The sequence below is a fragment of the Eleutherodactylus coqui genome, chromosome 3 (assembly GCF_035609145.1).
Source record: "Eleutherodactylus coqui strain aEleCoq1 chromosome 3, aEleCoq1.hap1, whole genome shotgun sequence".
NCBI lineage: Eukaryota > Metazoa > Chordata > Amphibia > Anura > Eleutherodactylidae > Eleutherodactylus > Eleutherodactylus coqui.
In genome coordinates, this window is record NC_089839.1 from 242,066,413 (window position 1) to 242,094,383 (window position 27,971).

The following is a 27,971-nucleotide window of genomic DNA, read 5'->3' on the forward strand; positions in this document are numbered from 1 at the left end:
GATTGTTATAGGTGGTAATCAATCTTACCTCTGAGCTAGCTGTCTGGAAACAAGATGACAAAAGGTCTGATCTATTAGACTTCTGGGCTCTCTGAAAGGCGCGAGCAATAATTCGACAAGGGTACCCCTTTTCCTTGAACCTCTGTGTAAGAACTGCTGCCTCTCTCTTCTGTGCTACAGTTTCTCTGAAATCTAAGAAGCTACCCCACCGGTATACCATTTTTCAAATGACTGGGATAAAAACTAGAGTAGTGGAGTAGATTATTAGTTGCAGTTTTCTTGTAAAACAGAGTGGTTGAGAGCCTATATCTATCAATCATTACCTTGAGATCCAAAAATCCACTGAAGTAGTTGACATCTGTAGAGTGAGAAAAATAGACCAGAGGTTATCGCTAAGAGAACTAACAAATTTGCAACACTGTTCTATAGTTCTTCTTCGAACCAACAGAATATCATCAGATGTCATCATGACAGTAGGCACGGGATGGGTACATACACATCTCCTCACAGCAACCCAAAAAGAGGTTAGCACAGAGCGCACCAATCGCCATACCCCAAATTTGCCTATAAAAGGCGCGGTCAAACACAAAATAATTATGCTCTAAGATAAACATCAATAAATCAAGTAAGAAGGAGTCATGTAATCGGTTGGAGCTAGAATGCTTGTCCAGGAAAAACGCCACTGCCATTGAGCCAACCTCATACCTGATTTTTGTGTATAAAGACTCCATATCTAGAGGGACTAATAGCCAATGTGGTTCCATTGTTAAATCATCCAAAAGGGTTAACAAATATGAGTAGTTACATACGTATGAATCCAGCTGACAGACTAAAGTCTGGAGATAAAAGTCAAAATAGGTACCGGACTTTTTTCACAGGGTCCCCGAGCCTGAGACTTTAGGCCTCCCTGGTGGATTTTCAAAGGATTTGTGGAACTTGGGTACCAAATAAAAGGTGTTGACCACCGGTTTCTCTAACCTCAAATAAGTAATTTCTTTCTTATTAAGAATGCTATGAGTTGCGGCTGTTTCCAACAAGTTATCAAACTTATGTTTGTATATATATGGGAAGTCAGATGCCAAAAGAGTATAGAAGCTAGAATTACTCAGCTGTCTTTTGGCTTCTATGACATAATGCTCCAGCAGCCACAGCATCATGTTTCTATCCCTGACGACAAATAATGTATTATTTTTCAAATTCTGAACGGTTCTACGATGTAAAAGTATTAGGATTATCTCCGTATTACATTTGTTTATCAACGGCTAGTATACAGGTTAGTCCGAGGCAAGTGCGGTCTTGAGTGTTTTCTGGAGACCATTTTTAGTTAATATATACACATTCCTTTACCCTTATTAAAGATAATATAAGCACATGTCACATTATGTATTCATTCATTAGTAATTAATGATTTGCTACTTTAAAGGCGTTGTCCACCATGATTGGACACTACACATTTCTTTGTTCTACTTTGCACTATTAATAAAGATAACACTGAATTGATCATTTAGAAAGAGGACAGTGGTAACTTCACACAATTGATGTCTCTTGTTCTTTCTCCGATAATCATTGTTAATTAATTTGGACACATGAGAAAACTCAGATCCCGGTAGCTTTATTGCCAAATCTAAATTTATTCTAATAGTTTCTTTGTGTAGAAGGCATGCAAACTAAGAAGTCCAATGAATTGCCAAATACGGATTGAGTCTAAGCACCAGTAAATTAAATAATAATAATAACCTTTATTTATATAGCACCAACATATTTTGCAATGGTTACAAAACAAGGGAATAAAAACAAAACCACGGTTACATGAAGTAATCAGTTGATGACAGTAGGGGTGATGGTCCTGCTCCAATGAGCTTACATACTACAAATAATGGTGTAATATAGAGGGAAAGGGGGCTGGAGATGTGCATGGTATGGCGAGGTGGAGAGGATGGGATGCTATACACATAGATAATGGTCAGGTTGAGTGGTATAATGGCTGAATCGGTATGACTGCAGGGGGTGGTTGGTTACAACTAGCAGAGATTGCAGTTGGCAGTACAGGGAGCATGTTATCAGGCAGTGTAAAGAGGGCTTTGGTTTATGCCTCCCTGAAGAGGTGCATTTTTAGAGCACTCCTGAAGTTGTGTGAGTCAGGGATTGCCCGGATAGTTTTGTGCAGAGCGTTTCAGAGGACTGGTGCTGCTGTGAAGAAGGCTTTGAGGCGGGAATGAGAGGTTCCAATTAAAGGGGCACTTAATCTGATTTCGTTAGTGGAGTGGAGAGTACAGGCTGGGTGTTGGTCTGAGATGAAGGGAGCAATGTAGGGCGGCATGGTACTTTGGTGGGCTTTGTGGATAAGGATGGTGAGTTTAAATTGAATTCTGTATTTGACGGGCAGACAGTGTAGTGACTGGCACAGGGCAGAGTTATCCAAGTAGCGGTTAGACAGGAAGATGAGCAGTGGTAAGTAACTACTTTTGTTTGTTACAGCTATTTACTGCTGCTTTTACTTTCTGTCATGGCGCAAGTCAGGTATTCGACAATCTGCTCAAATGATTTCTAACAAGTATAAACGTCACTGTGGCAATTAAGGCTCTTGGAGCAAATATAACTTTATCACTGAAAAGGCCTTGACACTAAAAGAAAACTTTATTAATTTATAAGAATAAAAAAACACTTCCTAACCCACTAGGGTGGTTAACCTAAACAGACACACAGCTACAGACACAAACATATAGCCATTCATCTGAATGAAAGATGAATGTAAGGGTGGACAATAGAATGAAAAAATTACTGGGTACAAAATACCCCAAGGTGTTACAGGGTATTAATATTAAATGTAGCGATAATGGTATGACGCTACCTATCAGGACAGTTTAGAGTCAAACATGATTGACATAGTAATCAATTGATGTAGGATAGATGTGAGTACTATTTGATCAGCAACTGTATGACCTCTTGATTGGGTTGCTGTAAGTATCAAATAGATAGTGGTCCTATGATGCCATATTGCTAAACCCACGTATTAGTGTGTATTGCCACCCACTAAGATAGTAGTAATGGTCTATCCAAACCCGTAGTTCACTGATTAGTGTAAAAAGGGTTAATAGTCCAACAGCACCGTAATGTAACGCTGTGACTGAACTGGACTAGTTATCGCCAGGAGTCACTAAAAGAGATTTTTTTGGAGCGATGTCCTAAAGGTATAGTCTAATTAGTGAACTACGGGTTTGGATAGACCATTACTACTATCTTAGTGGGTGGCAATACACACTACACTACACGCTACATGTAATATTAATACGCTGTAACACCTTGGGGTATTCTGTACCCAGTAATTTTTTCATTCTCTTGTCCACCCTTACATTCATCTTTCATTCAGATGAATGGTTATATGTTTGTGTCTGTAGCTGTGTGTCTGTTTAGGTTAACCACCCTAGTGGGTTAGGAAGTGTTTTTTTATTCTTATAAATTAATAAAGTTTTCTTTTAGTGTCAAGGCCTTTTCAGTGATAAAATTTCTAACAAGTATGATTCAAATGTCTCAGACATGTTGTTCTGAGTATATATGTTCTATCAAGGTGGAGAAAGTAAGAGATTTTTATAGATGTGTGTTTATAATACCCCATCTGTGGTTAGAAGATTTACAGACAGAACAAAGAATTTAGGACCTACAATTGCCACACTGTTCTCCTCCCTAAGACAATAGGATATTTTAATGTGTTTGCACTGTGAGACTACGATACAGAGATAACTAGACCTGAGTTAAAATGTAGTGGCTGTTCTCGGTGGCTTTGTGTGTCTTGACAGATAGACTGCTAGAATAAGGACAACGGTCTCTTTTATCTGGGTCATAAGAAATAGAGCAAATTCTCGAGGTTGAATAACCAGACTTGTTTGTAGTAATAGAGAAGTGCATGTTAATAACCTGTACAAATGTCCAATGTAACACGTTATGAGATTGATCTGTGCTGGATAGATGTATATTAAGTCAAAGATTTCAGTCTCATACTGGTAGCTTTGTGTTTATTTGGTCTAAGGGCTACCCGGCTGCCAGAGTGCTGAAACCAGAGTCTGATACTCCAGACTAACAAATTAAAAGATTTCAGGGAAGTTTCCATTAGGATGACATTGTAGTAGGAATTCTAAATTAGCAGAATTCCAAATTAGTGGATTAAAAGACCTTGGGGAAGTTTCCATCAAGTAATCATTCAGAGAATGATTTTGCAGCTGCAGTTTGTTTGAGATGAGTAAATAAATGTGGGAGGGACAAAGAGATGACCCAGTGGAGGTCATGCTCAATCATTCTGGCATATGGGTACTCCGGGAGTGCCAAAAAAGGGTACACCAAAGACTGGATGTTTGGCTGTGGATAGAGAGAAAGTTTGCAAGTGGTTGCAAAGGATAGATAAATGATTATTGATTCAGAATAAAGGCCTTCATACAGAAGTTTCTATTTGGAAAGATGTGAGAAAATGGTCAGAGCATGTAGAAATTAGAAGGAAAACTGCGAAATCTGTTATACAGTTCAGTTACTTGTCTTGAGAGGGTTAAGATGCATTTAGACTGAAAGATGATCACTCAAAAATCACTCAAACGGCAGTTTGAGTGACAGTTTTGAGCGGTCATCTTTGTATAACTCTTAAGTATCTAATTAGCTACTTTAAAGAGTTAATGCAGGTGGAGTGTGACACCACTGATTGAGAAAACAAAGCAGCTGTTTGCATATACAAAACAGCTGCTTTGTTCTTGGAGCTATCAGTGGTGTCCCGCGGAGCTGAAAGCTCCAAGAAACAGCAAAAGCACTGACAGCTACTTTGTTATCTGAGCTTTCAGCTGGTATCCCACTGGGAATACCAGCATAATAGCATAATAACATACTAAAGTGACGCAAGAGGGAAAATAGTGATTTTTTTTATTCTTTGATTTATTAAATATATTTTTCAACATTTATATTAACCCTTTAGTGGCCAGCATATTCTGCACCTTTAATAACTAGGCAATTTTTGTTTCAAACATTTAAATATGGCCAGCAGAACTGACAGTGTTGAATGACAGACGGATTCCAGCTGTAACAACCAGAGATAGCTCTGACCCCCAGATGCTGCCATCAATAGTGGTCATGGTATATTGAACACAATTGGGGGTTTCTAATGGGTTGCCTTTGACAGTTTTACACTGACAGATAATAATTCTTTAGTATACTAAGCATATTAAAGTGTAAAACGGATATGTTCACACTTAGATGAAAATTGTACAGCTTTTCTGCAGCGTAAAATCCAAAATCTGTATGATTTCTGTGTCAAAAACCAGACATATAACCTATTGGCTAACATTTATTAACATGTGGCATAACTAACATGTCACCTTCATGCTGTGAGCCGGTATGATTACCGCAATACCAAATGTATAGTTGTTTCAGGTTTTTTCTACCTTGCACAATATAAACATTTTTCATAGAAAATAAATTGCATCCCCAACTTCAGGGAGCCATTACTTTTTTATTTTTCCTTTGACAAAGCTGGATGAGGATGCAGGCTTTAGTTTTTATTTGTATTGTTTGGCAGTACACATTTTTGATCCTCTTTTATTTCATTTTTGGAGGAGAGATAACCCAAAAAGCAGCCACTCTGGAATTGTTTATTTTATACTTCACTGCATTCACCATGCGGAATAAATTAAGTATTCGCTTTACAGCACGGGTTGTTATGAACGCTGCAATACCAACTATGTGTTCTTTTCTTATTGTCTTTTTTAACATAAGTGACGAAAGAGGGAAAATAGTAGAGATGAGCGAACGCGTTCGTCCGAGCTTGATATTCGTGCGAATATTAGGGTGTTCGGGATGTTCGTTATTCGTGACGAACACCATGCGGTGTTCTGGTTACTTTCACTTCCTTCCCTGAGACGTTAGCGCGCTTTTCTGGCCAATTGAAAGACAGGGAAGGCATTACAACTTCCCCCTGCAACGTTTAAGCCCTATACCACCCCCCTGCTGTGAGTGGCTGGCGAGATCAGGTGTTCGCCTAATATAAAAGTCGGCCCCTCCCGCGGCTCGCCTCAGATGCGGTGTGAGTTAGATGAGGGACAGTGCTGTTTATACCGGAGCTGCTGTAGGGAAAGAATTGGTAGTTAGTGTAGGCTTCAAGACCCCCCAAAGGTCCTTATTAGGGCCACTGATAGCTGTGTGTTGGCTGCTGTTAGCAGTGGGATTTTTTTTTTTCTCAAAGTCGCCTCTGCAGACCGTTGCACCTGGCATTAGGGACAGAAGTGCTGCATAGGCAGGGAGAGTGTTAGGAGTGAGTGTAGCCTTCAAGAACCTCAACGGTCCTTTCTAGGGCCATATTTATCCGTGTGCAGTACTGTCCAGGCTGCTGTTGGCTGTGCTGCATTTTTTTTGGGCTTCTCAAAATCGCCTCTGCAGAGCATTCCACCCTCCATTGATACTGCAGGGAAAGAATTGTATAGGCAGGGCCACAACACAGTTATTATTCATAGAATATACGCAGTGCTGCCTGTTGGTGGGAAAAACCTGAAAACAAATCTATTTGTCCAGCCTCTGTCCGTCCTAACGCCTGTGGACACGTGTGAGCTGCGTGAAAAACATTGCTAAATCATACGCACCCAGCTACGCTTTACTGCTGGCTTCGCCATTTGCTTTCCTTAATTGGGAAAAAAAATACCTGCTCTGCCACAGTTAATAACTCTGCTACCCTCACGTTCTGTGACACATAAGCAGGGACACAGCGCAGTTATTAAACTTCTCAGGTTCATTGAATATACGCAGTGCTGCCTGTTGGTGGGAAAAAACTGAAAAGAAATCTATTTGTCCAGCCTGTGTCCGTCCTTACGCCTGTGGAGACGTGTGAGCTGCGTGAAAAACATTGCTAAATCATACGCAGCCAGCTACGGTTTACTGCTGGGTTCGCCATTTGCTTTCCTTAATTGGGAAAAAAAATACCTGCTCTCCAAGAGTTATAATAACTCTGCTACCCTCACGTTCTGTGACACATAAGCAGGGACACAGCGCAGTTATTAAACTTCGCAGGTTCATTGAATATACGCAGTGCTGCCTGTTGGTGGGAAAAAACTGAAAAGAAATCTATTTGTCCAGCCTGTGTCCGTCCTTACGCCTGTGGAGACGTGTGAGCTGCGTGAAAAACATTGCTAAATCATACGCAGCCAGCTACGCTTTACTGCTGGCTTCGCCATTTGCTTTCCTTAATTGGGAAAAAAAATACCTGCTCTCCAAGAGTTATAATAACTCTGCTACCCTCACGTTCTGTGACACATAAGCAGGGACACAGCGCAGTTATTAAACTTCGCAGGTTCATTGAATATACGCAGTGCTGCCTGTTGGTGGGAAAAAACTGAAAAGAAATCTATTTGTCCAGCCTGTGTCCGTCCTTACGCCTGTGGAGACGTGTGAGCTGCGTGAAAAACATTGCTAAATCATACGCAGCCAGCTACGCTTTACTGCTGGCTTCGCCATTTGCTTTCCTTAATTGGGAAAAAAAATACCTGCTCTGCCACAGTTAATAACTCTGCTACCCTCACGTTCTGTGACACATAAGCAGGGACACAGCGCAGTTATTAAACTTCGCAGGTTCATTGAATATACGCAGTGCTGCCTGTTGGTGGGAAAAAACTGAAAAGAAATCTATTTGTCCAGCCTGTGTCCGTCCTTACGCCTGTGGAGACGTGTGAGCTGCGTGAAAAACATTGCTAAATCATACGCAGCCAGCTACGCTTTACTGCTGGCTTCGCCATTTGCTTTCCTTAATTGGGAAAAAAAATACCTGCTCTGCCACAGTTAATAACTCTGCTACCCTCACGTTCTGTGACACATAAGCAGGGACACAGCGCAGTTATTAAACTTAGATAATTCATTCACTAGAGGCAGTGGGGCCTTTCGTTTTCCAAAAAGGGCAAAAATTATATTTGGCCTGCAGTCTTGCGCCAATTTATTTCCTGCCTGGGAAATCTAATCACTGGTAATACAGCATGCTGAGGGGTAGGGGTAAGCCTAGAGGACGTGGACGTGGACGTGGCCGAGGACGCGGAGGGCCAAGTGAGGGTGTGGGCACAGGCCAAGCTCCTGATCCAGGTGTGTCGCAGCTGTCTGCTGCGCGATTAGGAGAGAGGCACGTTTCTGGCGTCCCCACATTCATCGCCCAATTAATGGGTCCACGCGGGAGACGGTTATTAGAAAATGAGCAGTGTGAGCAGGTCCTGTCCTGGATGGCAGAAAGTGCTTCGAGCAACCTATCGTCTACCCGCAGTTCTGCGCCGTCCACTGCTGCCAATCCGAATCCTCTGTCTGCTGCTCCTCCTTCCTCCCAGCCTCCTCACTCCACTACAATGACACCTGCTCAGGAGCGGGAACACTCCCAGGAACTGTTCTCGGGCCCCTGCTTAGATTGGGCAGCAGCGGTTCCTCTCCCACCAGAGGAGTTTATCGTCACTGATGCCCAACCATTCGAAAGTTCCCGGGGTCCGGGGGAAGAGGCTGGGGACTTCCGCCAACTGTCTCAACAACTTTCTGTGGGTGAGGAGGACGATGACGATCAGACACAGTTGTCTTGCAGTGAGGTAGTAGTAAGGGCAGTAAGTCCCAGGGAGCAGCGCACAGAGGATTCGGAGGAAGAGCAGCAGGACGATGAGGTGACTGACCCCACCTGGTGTGCAACGCTTACTCAGGAGGACAGGTCTTCAGAGGGGGAGTCAAGGGCATCAGCAGGGCAGGTTGCAAGAGGCAGTGCGGTGGCCAGGGCCAGGGGTAGAGGCAGGGCCAGACCGAATAATCCACCAAGTGTTTCCCAAAGCGCCCCCCCGCGCCATGCCACCCTGCAGAGGCCGAGGTGCTCTAAGGTCTGGCAGTTTTTCACAGAGACGCCTGACGACCGACGAACAGTGGTGTGCAACCTTTGTTGCGCAAAGCTCAGCCGGGGAGCCAACACCAACAGCCTCACCACCACCACCATGCGCAGACATATGATGGCCAAGCACCCCACAAGGTGGGACGAAGGCCGTTCACCGCCTCCGGTTTGCACCCCTGCCTCTCCCCCTGTGCCCCAACCTGCCACTGAGATGCAACCCCCCTCTCAGGACACAGGCACTACCGCCTCATGGCCTGCACCCACACCCTCATCTCCGCTGTCCTCGGCCCCATCCAGCAGTGTAGTTCAGCGCACCGTTCAGCCGTCGCTTGCGCAAGTGTTCGAGCGCAAGCGCAAGTACGCCGCCACGCACCCGCACGCTCAAACGTTAACCGTCCGCATCGCAAAATTCATCAGCCTTGAGATGCTGCCGTATAGGGTTGTGGAAACGGAGTCCTTCAAAAGTATCATGGAGGCGGCGGCCCCGCGCTACTCAGTTCCCAGTCGCCACTACTTTTCCCGATGTGCCGTCCCAGCCCTGCACGACCACGTCTCCCGCAACATTGTGCGCGCCCTCACCAACGCGGTTACTGCCACGGTCCACTTAACTACGGACACGTGGACAAGCACAGGCGGGCAGGGCCACTACATCTCCCTGACGGCACATTGGGTGAATTTAGTGGAGGCTGGGACAGAGTCAGAGCCTGGGACCGCTCACGTCCTACCCACCCCCAGAATTGCGGGCCCCAGCTCGGTGGTGGTATCTGCGGAGGTGTATGCTTCCTCCACTAAAGCACCCTCCTCCTCCTCCTCCTCCTCCTCTGTCTCACAATCAAGATGTGTTAGCAGCAGCATGTCGCCAGCAGTCGGTGTCGCGCGGTGTGGCAGCACAGCGGTGGGCAAGCGTCAGCAGGCCGTGCTGAAACTACTCAGCTTAGGCGATAAGAGGCACACGGCCCACGAACTGCTGCAGGGTCTGACACAGCAGACCGACCGCTGGCTTGCGCCGCTGAGCCTCCAACCGGGCATGGTCGTGTGTGACAACGGCCGTAACCTGGTGGCGGCTCTGCAGCTCGGCAGCCTCACGCACGTGCCATGCCTGGCCCACGTCTTTAATTTGGTGGTTCAGCGGTTTCTGAAAAGCTACCCACGCTTGTCAGACCTGCTCGTAAAGGCGCGCCGGCTCTGCGCACATTTCCGCAAGTCCCACACGGACGCTGCCACCCTGCGCACCCTGCAACATCACTTTAAGCTGCCAGTGCACCGACTGCTGTGCGACGTGCCCACACGGTGGAACTCTACGCTCCACATGTTGGCCAGGCTCTATGAACAGCGTAGAGCTATAGTCGAATACCAACTCCAACATGGGCGGCGCAGTGGGAGTCAGCCTCCTCAATTCCTTTCAGAAGAGTGGGCCTGGTTGGCAGACATCTGCCATGTCCTTGGTAATTTTGAGGAGTCTACCCAGGTGGTGAGCGGCGATGCTACAATCATTAGCGTCACCATTCCTCTGCTATGCATCTTGAGAAATTCCCTGCAAACCATAAAGGCAGCTGCTTTGCGCTCGGAAACGGGGGCGGGGGAAGACAGTATGCCGCTGGATAGTCAGGGCACCCTCCTGTCTATTTCACAGCGCGTACAGGAGGAGGAGGAGGATGAGGAGGAGGGGGAAGAGACAGCTTGGCCCGCTGCTGACGGTACACCGGCTGATTGCCTGTCATCCTTTCAGCGTGTATGGCCTGAGGAGGAGGAGGAGGAGGAGGATCCTGAAAGTGATCTTCCTAGTGAAGACAGCCATGTGTTGCGTACAGGTACCCTGGCACACATGGCTGACTTCATGTTAGGATGCCTTTCTCGTGACCCTCGCGTTGCACGCATTCTGGCCACTACGGATTACTGGGTGTACACACTGCTCGATCCACGGTATAAGGAGAACCTGCCCACTCTGATTCCCGAAGAGGAAAGGGGTTCGAGAGTGTTGCTATACCACAGGACCCTTGCGGACAAGCTGATGGTAAAATTCCCAGCCGACAGCGCTAGTGGCAGAAGGCGCAGTTCCGAGGGCCATGTTGCAGGGGATGTGCGTAGATCGAGCAGCATGTACATCCCAGGCAGTGCAACAGTCTTTAAGGGCCTGGCCAGCTTTATGGCTCCCCACCAAGACTGTGTCACCGCTCCCCAGTCACGGCTGAGTCGGCGGGAGCACTGCAAAAGGATGGTGAGGGAGTACGTAGCGGATCGCACGACCATCCTTGGTGACGCCTCTGCCCCCTACAACTACTGGGTGTCGAAGCTGGACACGTGGCCTGAACTAGCCCTGTATGCCCTTGAGGTGCTTGCTTGTCCTGCGGCTAGCGTGTTGTCGGAGAGGGTGTTTAGTGCGGCTGGGGGAATCATCACCGATAAGCGTAGCCGCTTGTCAACCGACAGTGCCGACAGGCTAACACTCATCAAGATGAACAAAGGCTGGATTTCGCCAGACTTCTGTTCTCCACCAGCGGACAGCAGCGATACGTAAGCAATACGTAGGCTGCACCCGCGGATGGAAGCTACGTTCTCTCTCACCATCCAAAACGGGGACATTTGTGCTTCATCAATCTGTGTCTAATATTCCTCCTCCTCCTCCTGCTGCTCCTCCTCCTGAAACCTCACGTAATCACGCTGAACGGGCAATTTTTCTTAGGGCCACAAGGCTCACTCAAATAATTTTTCAGAACAATTTTTATAAGTTTCAATTAGCTTAAAAGCGTTGGAACTTTAACTTGAACCAATTTTTCGTTACACTGGGCTGCCTCCAGGCCTAGTTACCACTTAAGCCACATTAACCAAAGCGATTAATGGGTTTCACCTGCCCTCTTGGCTGGCCATGGCCAATTTTTGGGATGTACATTAGTACTGTTGATACAGCAATTTTTGTGGGCCCTCGCCTACAGTGTAATCAAATTAATTTTTAGCCCACCTGCATTACAGCTGACGTTACCTCAGCTGTGTTGGGCAATGCAATGGGATATTTCTATGTACCGCCGGTGGCTTCCTGGCACCCACCCAGGCAGTGGGTCCACAGGGAGTTAAACCTACATGTGTCCACTTGTAAAGAACCCCAGTCTGACTGGGGCATGCAGTGTGGGCCGAAGCCCACCTGTATTACGCACGACATTACTACCTCAGCTGTGTTGGGCAATGCAATGGGATATTTTTGTGTACCGCCGGTGGGTTCCAGGGAGCCACCCATGCTGTAGGTGCACACTGAGTTTTTAATACATCTGTACACTTCTAAAGAACCCGTCTGACTGGGGCATGCAGTGTGGGCCGAAGCCCACCTGTATTACGCACGACATTACTACCTCAGCTGTGTTGGGCAATGCAATGGGATATTTCTATGTACCGCCGGTGGCTTCCTGGCACCCACCCAGGCAGTGGGTCCACAGGGAGTTAAACCTACATGTGTCCACTTGTAAAGAACCCCAGTCTGACTGGGGCATGCAGTGTGGGCCGAAGCCCACCTGCATTAAGCACGACATTACTACCTCAGCTGTGTTGGGCAATGCAATGGGATATTTCTGTGTACCGCCGGTGGGTTCCAGGGAGCCACCCATGCTGTGGGTCGACAGGGACTTCACAATAGGGAGTTGTACCTGCCTGTGTCTATGAATTAAAAAGCCCGGTCTGACTGGGGCATGCAGACACCTTGACAGAATGAATAGTGTGTGGCACATAGGTTCCCCATTGCTATGCCCACGTGTGCAGCTCCTGATGGCGGTGGCACAGGATTCTATTTCTCATTGCTTCTGTACAGCATTGTGGGCTATCGCTCCGCCACTTTTAAAGAGGGTCGCTGCCTAGCCGTGCCAACCTCTGCAGTGTATGCCTGAGGTCCCTCGTCATGGCAGACGCAATTCTAAATAGACATGAGCGTGGTGTGGCATGAGGGCAGCTGAAGGCTGCGCAGGGACACTTTGGTGTGCGCTGTGGGGGGGAGGGGGTGCGGTTGGGCAGCATGTAACTCAGGAGAAGTGTCAGTGGAGTGTCATGCAGGCAGTGATTGTGCTTTGTTGGAGGTAGTGTGGTGCTTAGCAAAGGTATGCCATGCTAATGAGGGCTTTTCAGAAGTAAAAGTTGTTGGGAGGGGGGGGGGCCCACTCTTGCCGCTATTGTGGCTTAATAGTGGGACCTGTGAACTTAGGATGCAGCCCAACATGTAGCCCCTCGCCTGCCCTATCCGTCACTGTGTCATTCCCATCACTTTCCTGAATTGCCCAGATTTTCACACATGAAAACCTTAGCGAGCATCGGCGAAATACAAAAATGTTCTGGTCGCCCATTGACTTCAATGGGGTTCGTTGTTCGAAACGAACCCTCGAGCATCACGGGAAGTTCGTTACGAATAACGAACACCCGAACATTTTGGTGTTCGCTCATCTCTAGAAAATAGTGATTTTTGTTGTTTTTTTTATTTTTTATTCTTTGATTTATTAAATATATTTTTCAACATTTATATTAATCCTTTAGTGGCCAGCCTATTCTGCGCCTTTAATAACTAGGCAATTTTTCTTGTTTTTCGTTCATGTTCCAAGAATTATAACATTTTTTTTTGTTGACACAGCTGTATGAGGGCTTATTTTTTGTGGGGCAAGTTGGGTTTTTTTAATGGCCAAACTTTGGGGTACAGATAATACATTGTTTAACATTTATTAATTTTTTTTTGGGGGGGGGGGAGTATGGAAAAAAACTTTCATAAATTTGGGGGGATTCCCCGTACAGTATAAATGATGTTAGAATTATTCTGCTGGTCAATACAAATATGGCAATACCAAATATATATAGCTTTCTATGTTACTACTTTTCCACAATAAAAACACTTTAAAGAAATTATATTTGCATTGCCGCATTCCAAGACCCATAACATTTTTAAGTCAAGTTTTTTGCAGGATAAGTTGTAGTTTCCATTGGTACCATTTTGGAGATGCAGCTTCTTGATCACTTTTTGTTGCATGTTTTGGGAGGCAGATGAACAAAAAACAGCAATTCTGGCATTGTTTTCTTTTTTTCAGAACTCCTTTTCAGTAAAAGTAATATGTTAACTTTATTGTTTAGGTCAATATGATTATGGCTATACCAAATTTATATATGTGTGTTAGCAATTTGTGTCAGCTAGACTCTGGCCGCTAATCTTCCGGGTACAGTGGCAGTATCCGGGAGATCTCATGGCACATATACCCATAATTAGGGGCGTAACTATAGAGGATGCAGGGGATGCGGTTGCACCCGGGCCCAGGAGCCTTAGGCGGCCCTTGAGGTCCCTCTTCTCTATATAGGGAGCCCAGTACTATGAATAAAGCGTTATAGTTGGGGGCCCCGTTTCAGGTTTTGCATTGGGGCCCAGGAGCTTCAAGTTACGCCTCTGCCCATAATGGAGCTGGAGTTAAACCAGCTCATGATGGACATATACATCATAAACAACATATAATAAAACACTGACAGCAAGGGCGATGTCGATCACACAGGAATGGATATGAATGCAGCAATGACTCTGAACGGCTTCAACACTCCCACGATGACTCCAGGTATGTTATGTCAATAGAGCGTGGGCTCTTATGAAAGTTCTTGTTATTGAAAAAGGCCAACCTGACAATTTTAACAAAGATATAGTTGGAATAGTATTCAAAAGTACTATTCCAACATGTCCTTGGTATGGTAACAAAAAGCTAATAAGAAGTTCCCTTTAAGAGCACTAACTTTTATATAAACTCATGAGGGTTATGGCAATCCCGGTGTCCCGAAAGGGGATGATGCCAGAGATTGGTCCCACACCTATCATGCATTTATGACATAATCTATACATATGCAATAAATATATATGATGGGAACACCACTTTAAAAATCAAGTCATATAATAAAAAACTAAAGGAAGGTATAAAATGTGAGGTAGACTTGAAAGTCCATATGTAGAAAATGTTTATTGGTTTATGACAGATTTCAATAACTGCTAGTCCATTACTACTCTGGTAACTAGAGTGGGTGATGCAATAATCACCTTCTGTAAACAGGAGTGTGAGTACTTATGACATGTAGTGGGTTAATATATAGTGTTACTGTATCCCACTACTTCCCATAACAAAGTTCCTCCATAGGGGGTTTCAGGTGATTTTGTATGTGTACCCTGATGAGGAAGTGAAAAGAATGGTGGAAGAAGCCACAAGCAGTACATCAGTATACAAGTGACTAGATACTTAGTATTCATGATAGTAGGAATGTTGTTCCTTTCCTGTCAATTTTAGGGTTGCACCAGGGGCTGGCTGGCAAATTTTATCCTACGGGTAAGCATACAGTAGTCGCCCCCACCCTAAAAGTGTAAACATATAGTATGGCCACATACAGCCAAACCATGCCCAACAGACAATGGCCGGAAAAACTACAGACAATATTTTGCAGGTGGGTGTGGTTTGGCCATGTGCAGCCAAATAAATTGTGTGTTTCTACCCTGAACCTGTTTATCTACTGTATTTAACATGAATATGGTACCAAAACTAATCTCAGTGTATGTACACAGCACCAGAACCAAGCTCATAACATAAATACAGAAGCAGAACCAAGCTCACATTGTATGGCACCAGAACCAAGCAAACAACATAAACACGGCACCAGAACCAAGCAAATAACATAAATATGGCACCAAAACCACGCACATAAAATAAATACAGCACTAGTACCAAGCACTATATTTCCTCTCTCTATAGCCAGTTTCATATGAGCATAATATGTGTGTATTTTTGGATCTATAGGGACCTATGATGATGGGAGGTCAGGTCAGTAGACCAATGGTTGGACTGGGACACCAATTCTTGTCTCAATTTGGCCTGATAGTGACTACAGTGCTCTGATTGGAGGTGCCTGCTTTCCCTTTTCTTCTCTAAATAGACCTGAACTGTCAGGAACACTTTTTCCAGCCACAATTTATCTCTGCACACTCTCCCCATCTTGCTGCTTCTTCCAATGTGACTCTCAGTGCTCCATACATAGTAATATTGATCCCTCTGTGGCCAGGCTTAATTATACCGACTCCTTTATGACCCCACTTGGTAATAGTACTCCCTCTGTGACCTCACTAGGCAATAGTGCCCTCTCTGTTGCCTCACTTGGTAACAGTTTACCCTCCATGGCCTGACTTTCTTTTTGAATCAAATAGTTTTTATTGAACATTTATCATTTTTTTCAAAACATACAAATTCCCACATCCCAAGAAACAAAACAAAAAATGTAAGTAATTCTCTCCCTCCCCTCCCCTCTCAGCTCCCTCTCATAGTAACAGTCCGATATGCGGTGGAAGTCCATTACTGAGGATATTGTCCAGAATTCGCCATGTCCTACAATATGATGCCATAATCCGAGGTTTCATGAGTTGCGTATAGGACATTCAAGAGCGTTATGAACAGTGTACACCATGAACATATGGCCTTATTAAGCTTAAGATTTAGACAATTCTAAAGGACATTCAACGTATATTAAAAATCAGTGAGAAGTAACTGCGTTCATACATCAATATTATCATCTCAATCCATGCATACAGACATACTCCAAGACAAAAGGATAAACCTGGGGTTGGCTCTTAATCTACCCAATAACATCATACTGATCAGATTAAGTGGGGCCAGTCCCGGGGTGTTAAACCATTTTTGCCACATCGTTAATTTCTTCCTCGAATTGTGTTTCATATATATACCTTTTTCCTCACAATGAAAGTTTGCTAACTCTGTTACGAAAATCTTTTATTGTAGGAGGTAGCTCATGTAGCCCGTGCTGCACTATCAGTTTTCTTGCTATATATAGAAGACGCGCCACTGCCACCTTTTCCATGGCCTGACTTTCTAATACTGTCCCCTTTGTGGCCCCACTAGATAATAGTGCCCTCTTTCTAGTCTCACTATTTAATAGTGCTTCCTTCCTCCCACAGTACACAGGCCCTCTGAATGTCTGGACAGCAACAGAAATATTACACCCATCTTAACACAATAGCGTCATAGTTACAAAGAAGGTTGTAGTGTGTCTGCTGCTGTTTCGGGAGTGGTCCCATAGCACTTCTGCAGCTCTCCTCCTCCAGTCTGGTGAGAGAAACAAGTGGCAACTGTTAGGCGAAAGAAAAAAAAACACTCTGCTGACTCTTTGAACTTCAGTGCCAAGTGGCAAATTCACCACCGATTGTACACATTACATCTTTTGTATGCAGTTCTCAATACGCTAATATTAGTACATCGAAATTATAATTTGTAAGTGTACATGTACAGTGATATCTAAAGCACCAACATACAATACAAGCCTAATCCTTTGATGGCAGATGGCAGGGAAATGAGATTGGATTTCAACTGTCCAATCCTTTTGTTCTCGAGAGATAAGCCGCTATCAGAGGTGTCTGACAGCAGCTTACCTCCCTTTTCCTGTTGAGAACACATACATGTTCAGCTGACCAGAGCGTTCATGTGTCTGATGAGAGTCAAGAAAAATAACTATTGGCCAAAGGAGCTTTCAGCTGACAGATATCTAATGTGTATAGTATTGGGTCTCAAACCCAGTAGCTCCTGTATTCCAGGCGGCCCATCCTGCTGAGCTATTTAGAGTACTGGTTAGCTCCTTTGCTGAACATTGTCTTTATTCGTTCCTCCTGTTAATCTACTTCCTGTTTTCCTGTTTGGCTCAACCCTGTTTTCCTGATTAGATGCCCTATATAAGCTTGGCCTGTCTCTCTCATTGTGCGATTATTGAGCTCCCAGCCTGTAGTCAAGCTCCTCCAACTAACTACTCCTCCTTCTGCAATAGCTATTACCCTGTTTCTCCAAAAAATAAGCCCTACCCTGATTTTTTCTGGATTTTTCAGGGATGCTTGAAATATAAGCTCTACATCAAAAATAAGCCCTAGCTGCATTACATTAAAAAAAGGAATACTTACCTAACAGGCTCAGTCCGGGTCCTCCTGCTGTTGTCAGGAGCTCCACCGAAGATCACTTCCTGGTTACGGGATTCATAAATGCCACCTCCAGAAAGCGATGGCTCTGGTTAGTTCTCATGCGCTGCTCAGCCAATAAATGCAGCGCTTGATGATCAAACAGGATGGCATTGATTGGCTGAGCAGCGGTCAAGAACCAATCACAGCCATCACATTGTGGAGGCAGAATTTATGAATTGGCCATTCAATGCTGCAGCTCAGCGCATCGGAGGTCCAGAGAGCAGTGGGGGGACCTGGACCGAGCCTGCTAGGTAAGTATAATAAAACATCCCCGAAAATAAGACTTAGTGCCTCTTTTGGGCTTATTTTCAGGGAAACACAGTCCTCTGGATTCCCTGACTACGCCACCCACCCACTTCTCTATACTGCAAACCGATACCTACTTGTGTACTGACCTCTAGCTTTCCCTGACCATGCTACCGATCCGCACCAGATACGACAAGGGACTTCAACCATGAATCGGATCATTACATATAGGTAACCTTACTCTGGTGCTTCTACTCCTACCATGATTCCAAGCGAATAACCAAGTCTTCATGAGTGATACTTACAAGTAATATCACCACCAACAGATCACACTGTGGGTCTGTATATACACTTCTTGTGGTGCCTCTGCGAGCCACAGTATTTTTCCCTTTGTGTATGATTGGAGATATGATTCCATACACTTCTATGGTCATTGTATTCAGAATCTATTTGATGTGGATCCCGTATACAGATGCCTGGATGGGGTCTTTGTGTAAAGACTGACACCTATGTAATGATGACATCATTTGTGTGTATACAGCCCAGGAAAGTGTCAAAAGATTATTGCTCCAGATGTGGGCCTGTATGCCCAGCCGAACAGAGACTGCCGAGTTACCGGGATAACAGTTTCATTATTTTCTCAGTTTGCAGAAGCTTTGTAATTGAGCTTTCAACAAAAGCTGAAATTTAGTGTTAATTTCCTTTATTATTGGTTTTGTCTTTCTATATAGCCAAGTCATTGTACATTTGTAACCCACTTTTCACAGACAGTAAAGACAATAAACACTTTTAACATTGCCAGATGAACGCCCATGCTGGGTTGACACGAAAGGCAACAAAATGTATTTCCCATGCACGAGGAATCTTGTAAACTATCATTGCCATCATTGACAGATCTATGAATCTGTAAAATCTGGCTTGAGCTCTGAGCTTCGTAGAGTTCCATCTGCTGTAATGTGTTTTTTATGACCAATTCTTCACTGTTTTAACCAGTCGTTGGCATAACGTCCCGTTATCCAGCTCTTCGTTTTATTTGAAAATAGGCCCCAAATCTTGCATTCCATTTTTCCTGTCTAGACTCCGTTGCATTCATTTTCTAGTTAGGGACTTTATGTGCTAACAAGGAATCCTTTCTGGCGTCAGCATTGCTCATTTGATGCTCTCACTCACCCTTTCTCCACCCACGTATGTAACTGAGTGTTCAGAGTTGCTTACATTACACTCGTGTGATTTTTGGAGCACTTTCCTGGAGGTTCTGTCCTGTTTAACAGTTTTGCTGAGCTCTCACACATTAGTCTCATTTAGCAAATGCTAACCCTCTTATAAGAAGCATTGCTTTTCATCAGGCAATTTAAGTGCAATCTACGGTTACATTCACACGCTACCTTTGTTGGGGCTCTTTTGCCACTTAAAAAAATATTTTCAAAAACATGGTTTTATGTAGAGATGAGTGAGCACACTCAGTAAGGTGAGATACTCAAGCGAGCCTCGCTCATCTCGAGTAACTGCCTTCTCCTCCGAGCGTGCTCTGGGGAGGCGGCGGAGGGTAGCGGGGTGGAGAGAGAGAGATCTCTCTCACTCTCCCCCCGGCTCCCCTCCGCTCTCCCTCGCCGCCCCCTGCTACCCCCCGAGCACGCTCGGAGGAGAAGGCAGTTACTCGACATGAGCGAGGCTCGCTCGAGTATCTCACCTTACCGAGCGTGCTCACTCATCTCTAGTTATATTACTTTACATCGATATGCCTTCAGATTCATGTAGAGTGCACAAAGGTTTCTTTTTTGATAGTTGCAAGGTTGCTTGCAATTTGTTCCTCTACAGAGAACAACTAGGAGTGTAACCATCATTCTCACAGGGGGTTCGATCGGGTCCGGAGGGGAAGGGAGCTGTGTGCCTTAGGAAACTTAAACTGGTTGGGAGTTGGGAGCGGTCAAACTTTCTTGTCAACACTGGCTGAACCAGCGCAATGACATCACCAGCGTTGGGTTGTAGAAATAGGACCTGCTCATTATGAGAAGAGAGTTAGATGAGTTTCAGAGTTTAATATTTTTATTTTATTTAGCACTATTACTGTATGGGGCGACAAAGGGGCAACTAAGTTTGCCTGGGAACATAATGGGGACACTACTACTGTTTAAGGGCATAATTGGGGCACTATTACTTCACAAAGTGGGTTGTGATGTAATGATACTGGTAGACCGTCAACGAGCTTTCTGTTTAAGTCTACCACCTTTCTATTTGGGGAATGTTGGGTTGGCCTAGATAAATGGTTAAAGGGGTTGTCCCGCGCCGAAACGGGTTTTTTTTTTTTCAACCTTCCCCCCGTTCGGCGCGAGACAACCCCGATGCAGGGACTTAAAAAAAAAACCGCTCAGCGCTTACCTTAATCCCTGCGCTCCGGTGACTTCTATACTTACCGGCTGAAGATGGCCGCCGGGATCCTCTTCCTCTGTGGACCGCAGCTCTTCTGTGCGGTCCATTGCTGATTCCAGCCTCCTGATTGGCTGGAATCGGCACGTGACGGGGCGGAGCTACACGGAGTTGGCATTCTGCACGAGCGGCCCCATTGCAGACAGCAGAAGACCCGGACTGCGCAAGCGCGGCTAATTTGGCCATCGGAGGCCGAAAATTAGTCGGCACCATGGAGACGAGGACGCCAGCAACGGAGCAGGTAAGTATAAAACTTTTTATAACTTCTGTATGGCTCATAATTAATGCACAATGTACATTACAAAGTGCATTATTATGGCCATACAGAAGTGTATAGACCCACTTGCTGCCGCGGGACAACCCCTTTAAGTGCATTTTCTGCCAAGCAGAGTTCATCAATACTCATTCCACTGCCATTCACGCCTATAACAGAGGGGGTCTTGATGTCACTTGCTCTTTTTGGGACCAGCAAGGAAACCCTTTGTTGTAATGTTAACAAAATTACCAATTTATGGACCATTAACACGGAACAATTAAATGCACGATAATCGTTACGTCTATATGCAGAACATAATTTACTATATATTTACTTGTTTGTCGCTCACTTTCAACCAGCATAAAAATCATCGCTTGATCGCTGACTTCTCGCTGTGTGTTAGCGCTTCCCGTTCAGTGCTTCACAAAGAATGTAAAGTGCCGAGCAAGAAGTCAGCAATAGTCAGCGGTGATCTGCCTGTCCAAATGCTCTGCAGAAGCGATAAATACTAGCGGTGATGTCAGCTCTTGTATAGTCGTTTAGCCGACAGCAGTCCCATGTAAATGAAGCATTACAAGTGGATGTCAAGTGTTATATTCCCCAACCATCCTGTGTCCAATATATACAACCCAGACATTGCGGCACACAGCCCTGATACAGTCATTAATCAGAGGAGGAATTAATAACTGGGATTATGGGTTATCTGAAGATCCTAGCCCAACAACATGAGTGTACCGATGACCCAGTGCATATACTCCTGTCACTGTGCAGTTCCCAGGACCCCCAGAATCACATATCTGCAAAGCTAGTCATCTGTCACATATCATGTTTGGTATTCACGAGTAGGTAGATTCATGATATGAAACATGGCAGCCATAGCTTCCTTATTGGAGGGTCTCCTAGGGAAATATGGCCAAAATGTTAAATTGGCTCTCTGTCTGGAAGATTTGAGCATATACTCAGCCCGCCTATCAATGATGTAAAAACAAGGAGGGTGAAGGTGTGACTCAAAGACGGCTTTAAAACCAAGGGTATCCCCTCCCCAAATTGTCAGCCTCAGGCATTTCATCTAATGCCAGCCCGCCCCTCTTTCCATGTGCTTCGTGCCCCAGCACTACTGGAAACAACTTCATAGACTGGTATTTCCTACTATTGTATTCCTTTTTGTTTTCATACTCCTTTGTGTGTATTGGTATGCTCCTTACCCTTTTTGTCAATATCTCCTTTTGTATATTTTTATCTACTGTGTTTCCCTGAACATAAGACACTGTCTTATATTAATTTTTGCCCCAAAAGGGGCACAATGTCTTATTTTCTGGAGGGGTCTTATACTCACCTGGTCTGGGGAGTCCCAATGCCTCCCAATGGTCTTCGACAGCGCTGCGGTAAACTGCGTCCTCCTCGTCTCACAGCTAAGCTTCTTCCTGGTGACGGGGCTTTGAATACTATGATTGGAATGGCTATGATTGGCTAATCGAGCGCCAGCAGCCAATCACAGCCGGTGCTCGATGAGCCAATCATAGCCATTCAATGATGTAATTCGCTGAATGGCTATGATTGGCTCATCGAGCCCCGGCTGTGATTGGCTACTGGTGCTCAATTAGCCAATCACAGCGCTCACTTTGCTGGAGGCGGGGTATTCAAAGCCCCATCACCAGCAGAAGCTGAGATAACAGATGTGGGGGACTCAGCAGTTTGCCACAGCGCCATTGGAGACGATCAGGATGCCGCGGACCAGGTGAGTAGGTCTTACTATTGGGGTAGGACCTATTTTCAGGGAAATACGGTAAGCACTGCTAACCATTTTTAGAATAAAGCCTAAAACTTTATTAGTTGTCCTTGAATGCTTTAAGTGATCCATAACTCTGAATTGAATTAACTGTTCGTAGGGTAGTGGAAACCAAAGTGGCTGACCTACATGTTTGAAACAGTCATTGGTGACAACATGGTGTATTGGGGCATGCAGGGTGCGTTTTGGGCTCCATCTTGCACGAGTGCAGAATCCATGGAGCTAGAAATAAGTAGACCCTGGTTTTCCCCTAGGTGCCGTACGTCGCAGGTTGGTGACTGCCGGGCCCATAAACCCTGTAGTCTGTGACAGGGGTGCTAATACTGTATGAGGGCATTATTACTTTGTGAGGCATGAGGATAGATACTGTTACTGTGTTGTGCACTATGGATGGAATGATTGTGTAAAGTTGGGAAACGGTGCAGATGTGCTGGAAAAGTAAGGGGCCAAAGATGTCTGTGCATTAAAGGGAACCTGTAATGTACTTATGCTGCTATCAAAATATTCCAGCAGCAATCTGATGCCAGTCGTTAGGCATTGGCTTCTCTAGTAAAAGGAACATAGGGATACTGCTAGTTACTATGTGCAATACAGGGGTGGGCATTAATACGTTGCTTTGCAGCTAAATATAGCAGGGCTATGCAAGGCAGCATGGCACATGTGGAATAGGAAGTCCTGGCCAGTACAGTACTGGCAGAAAGGCTGGCTTAGGACACAACCTCATCTGAATGGCTGCCAAATAATACTACATTTCCACTGTGAAGTGCCTGGCTGGCTAGGACTTCCCCTGCAAAATCAGTTGATTGCCTGAGGTTCCAGGAGCTGCACCCAGAGGAATCAGCTGTTTCACAAGGGGTTGTCTTTGATTGCGGAAACTTTTTACTAGCTTTTCCTTGTTCATACAGTGATAGCTGTTAGATAAGTATATGAGGCCAGTGTTTACGATCAACAGAAATTCTCTTGCTGTATTGTCATCTACTGTCCTCTAGCTTGTTGTAGTGGCAGCAGTTATGCAACTGTCAAACAGTTGATCCACTAGAGTCGGTCAACTGACCACACTGCTCTGCCAAACCTTGTCTAGGGAGGAGATCCTCATTGGTTAGCTTTTGCTTGAATATTTCTAATTTCTGCAATGTGTTGCTGGTTATAGCATAAGCTATATGCATTTAGGTCCAGTTTTCCTTCTTTACTTCTAGTGTCTTGTTCTAGCTTTGCTTGTTCTTTTCACTTTGCTTGCTCTTTTCATGCCACAGATGGCATTGGCCCCTATTGAAGAACCATCCAGGGAGCATAAGGGCCGGCGGCATGGCCTCTTCAAGTTCCATCCTATCGGCAGCAGCACGGCCGGCAGAGACGGCGCCTGCAGCGGCAGTGGCCCCTATTGGAGCTGCGTCCTGGTCCTGCAGCACAATGGGCAAAAATAGGAAGTGCCAGCACTGGCGACAGCGGCACAGACACTAGCCAAAAGCAGCACAGCAGGTGGCAGAAGTGGTGGGGTAGCGATTGACCAGTGCTGATGGAAGGGGGACCCTCAAGGTTAGGTAAAAAGCAATAGGGTCTGCAGCAGGCATCCCCCTTCCATGTGCCAATTCTGCCAATCGGGAGCTAGGGGTGTGACAGGGGCGTAAGTCAATGCAATCCCTTTCAAACCCCTAGCTTCCAGTGGCGTCAAGATACACCAGTACTGTATCTACCTAGTCTTGTTTCATAGTTCAGCTTAACTTTCTTTGGCTTTTTTTGTCTCTGGGTGCAAGTACACTCTCATTGTTTCAGAGGGACAGTGTTTCAGATAGGGTTTGCTGTAGCAATGTCTAAGGGTTACTTTGAGACAATGGTATCATGTTTGGGTCAGTGTCTGGAATAGATTAGGGTAAGATGTAGGAAGGTTAGGTATTGTCAGGTTATTTCTGTTTCCAGTGAATTTTGTTTGAAATCCAGGGCTATGTGCTATGGAAGCCTTAAAGCTTTAAATGGTGTGAAGGTGGTGCTTCCAATTTGTGGTATATAAAGCATGCTGAGCACACAGTAGAACATTTTAGACTGAAAGCCAATGCTTAAATAACTTAAATCTGATGTGGTCATAGGCTTCAAAGATAAATACTACATCACAGTAGTAATCATTACCTGTGCCAAAAAAAGCAGTGCCCAGTAATAGCACTGGCCACAGTCTTGTCCACTAGTATTGCCAGCCCATTAAAAGACACAGCAGTACACATAAGAAGTCAATTAGAGTGGTGCCCATGCAAAAAGGGCCTATTAACAGTTCTAGTACCAATAATGGCAGTGCTAGTAGTGTCCTTTAAATGTTCAACGCTAAAAGTGCCTGCCACAACTTCTTACAGCAGCATTAACCTCACCATCGCTCTTTCAGAACAGCTGTGAAACAGAAGAGAAGGAAAAGGGGTGTTTCCATTACTCAGATGTCGAAAAAGCGGCCTTACCAGGAACCTTTACCTGCGGTACTGTACAAATATTATGCTTTAAAAAGCTCTGACATATCAGGAGTTCTTAAAAGGGTGATCTGGGACTTTGATGTTGATGGCTTATTCTTAGGATAAGTCATTACGATCAGATGGGTGGGGGTCTGACTGCCAACATCTCCGACTGCAACATTTTGGCAAGTGCAATATCACCTTTATTGTTTAATAGGCTCAGCACCGTATATTTAATAGGAGCTGTGCCTGTTATTACAGCTACCCCATACACATAGGTCAGCATAGCGGTTCAATGCTTAGCACTGTTACCCTGCAGCGCTGGGGTCTTGTGTTCAAATCCAACCAAGGATAACATTTAAATATAAAAATTTATTGAATATAAATAAAAATCAATTTTGACGGCAAAATCATTTCTGTTGATGTCTTCCAATGCCAGTCTGGCATCCTTAGTTGAAGCAGAAGTAATTTTGTTACGGGCTGCTGTGTCAAAATGGGTTCTTATTCCTCTATGGTTTTCCTATATACATCTGGTCAGGCCTGGCCCATGCTGTTTCCTACAAATTTGGATTAAGCCAGGGAGATGTTTTTTTCCTCTTTGTGTTCAATGGGCAACATCTGCAGGGAGTTTGCATTTTCTCCCCATGTTTACCTGTGTTTCCTGTGGATACTCAGGTTTGCTCTCATACTCCAAAAACATACTAATTGGAGATTATAGAATGTAAGCCCCAATGGGGACAGGGCCCAATATCAAGTGAGGACAATCTGTGTTCAGCGCTGCGTAATACATATGCACTATACAAAAACAAGTAAGGGTGCTTTCACACCTGCATTGGGGATTCCACTTTTCTGCTCTGTTCAGGGTGCAGGAAAGGGGAATCCTTGAAGCCGAATGGTTCCATCTGTAGATGGAACCAAACAGCGCTGGGCGGACCCCATTGACTATAATCGAGTCTGCCCCCTTTCCGCCCCTCTGCCCGATTTTGGGGTGGAGGGAAAAGCGCTGCATGCGGCACTTTTTCTTCTGGTATTTGCAGCCGGTTCAGTGACGGAGCCTTCGGCCGGAGGTTCTAGCATAGCTGTTAAACCGGCCAGATTTAAATAAGTAAATGAATACAATTGAATGGAGCAGATGCAGTAAGATAAGTCATCATTACCAAAGTTCTGGAAACCCTTCTAGGGTATTCTGCAACAGAAAATCTACCGCGCATTTTGGTAAGAATCCACATCAAAATACAACATCCGGATTGTAAAGGCTGTGAATTTCTGTGCATTTGCGCTGCATGTCAATATGATGGGCTGATCACTACACAACTGAAGTTTAGTGTTGATGCTATGGCCACTATATGCAAACCTTGGGCTATTCCAATGAACCAAACTTAGATCACATGTTGCAAAATGTAAAGCAAACTGCTTATCAGCTAACTTTGTATGTAGTTTCTTGCTGCATAGCTGCCGGTCTGCATTATTTAGATTTTTCCTTTTCTGTCATCGGTATAAAGAGCATATATTGTTTTATTATGGAATACTAGAATGGTAGAGTTGGAAGGGACCTCCAGGGTCATCGGGTCCAACCGCCTGCTCAGTGCAGGATTCACTAAATCATCCCAGACCATGTGTTGGCTTGCCCTCCGCATTATATACAAATCCGAACCATACTGGATTTCAGGTAAGAACCCAACACACACTGGATATAATCTCCTTTCCAATTTAGCCAAAACACAAATTGCTTGCCAATTCTGCTTTGACTGCAATCCAAACCACAATCCCAAGTGCTGTAAGTGGTAACCCTCCTCCCTCCCCCCCCCCCCAAGGCTTGCTATATACAAAATGGCACAATATAAAAATTAGGCTATTGACATAGATCAGGTAGTAAGTCTCATACTTACACAGCGCTATCCCTAGAAATTAGTGGGAACTGGCAGCAATACGTGGGGCGTTTCATTGTATAAATGGCAGATCTACTTTCATCTTAGTTTCCATTCGGCAATATGATGTTATGATTGAGAGAGGAGGAAACTGGTATGTATTATGTGGGAAGTAAAACTTGCTGAAACAAAACCCACAAGGAAAGGACAGAATGCTTCAGATTCCTATGTCTTTCTGCCCCAGAAACACACTTTATGTGTCATAGAGGATACATGCAACAGTTTATAGCTGCATCAAAGCAAACTCTCCTAACTGACCAGAGAGAATAACGTTCATTTTCCTATGTCGGGATTCTAACATGTAATAAAAACTCTGAAAAATCCAGAAAACTTCTGTACTGATGTCATGAGACCGTTTGACCACATCAGTAAAACTCCCAGATATTACTCTATAAATCAGCATCTGTTGATTTTATTGCTGTTCGCTAACATTAAACTTTGAGGGTCAAGAATAAATGTCTCCTTGGGTATATCAAACACACAGGACTTTTATTGCCAACTCCTGCTTCCCTATGAAGCAATTCATTGTGTGAAAAAGCAAATGGCTCAGTTCCTTGACCAAATTGTAAATCACATGACATCATACACGCTGCACATCATTGCCTGTGACAGCTTTCAAAACTAAAAGTCATTAGGGTGTACTTTTTGGGATTATACCAGAATGATCAATGCAGCAGCACAGGCATCATTTTGTCAGTTCAACCTTTTTTTTTTTTTTCTATGGAAGATATTTGCTGTACGGTAACGAGTATAATTTGTGGGATAATGTATACGTAAAGGGGAAAGCGATCCGAGCAAAAATACAGAGTGCTCCTCTTCATGATTTTGTTGTATTCAACCACCCTGGACAGGAAAGTCTGGTATTTTATTTCCCCTTAAAGGGGTTATTCTGTGTGATGTCCTTATTTTACAAAAAAAAAAAATGTAGTAAAAAAGAATTGGGCTTGTTTCAGTTTTTTGGCTGATGTAAAAACCGGATGGCACACAGAAGAAAGAAAGACACTTAGACTGGATATAGACGCAGTACGG

At 44.7% G+C, this 27,971-nt stretch overlaps 1 long non-coding RNA gene across 2 annotated transcripts in view; it reads right to left on the reverse strand.

Moving 5' to 3' along the window:
• Positions 1-26,996, reverse strand: part of LOC136619988 (uncharacterized) — a 41,740-nt gene extending 14,744 nt beyond the window's left edge. Inside the window, exons 1-2 of one of the 2 annotated variants that reach the window (XR_010791100.1) lie at positions 26,904-26,996; positions 324-358 (exon numbers count right to left, since the gene is read on the reverse strand). This is a non-coding gene — a long non-coding RNA (uncharacterized lncRNA). The remainder of the gene's footprint in view (positions 1-323; positions 359-26,903) is intronic. The other variant, XR_010791099.1, reaches the window with a different exon arrangement.
• Positions 26,997-27,971: the final 975 nt, after the last annotated feature.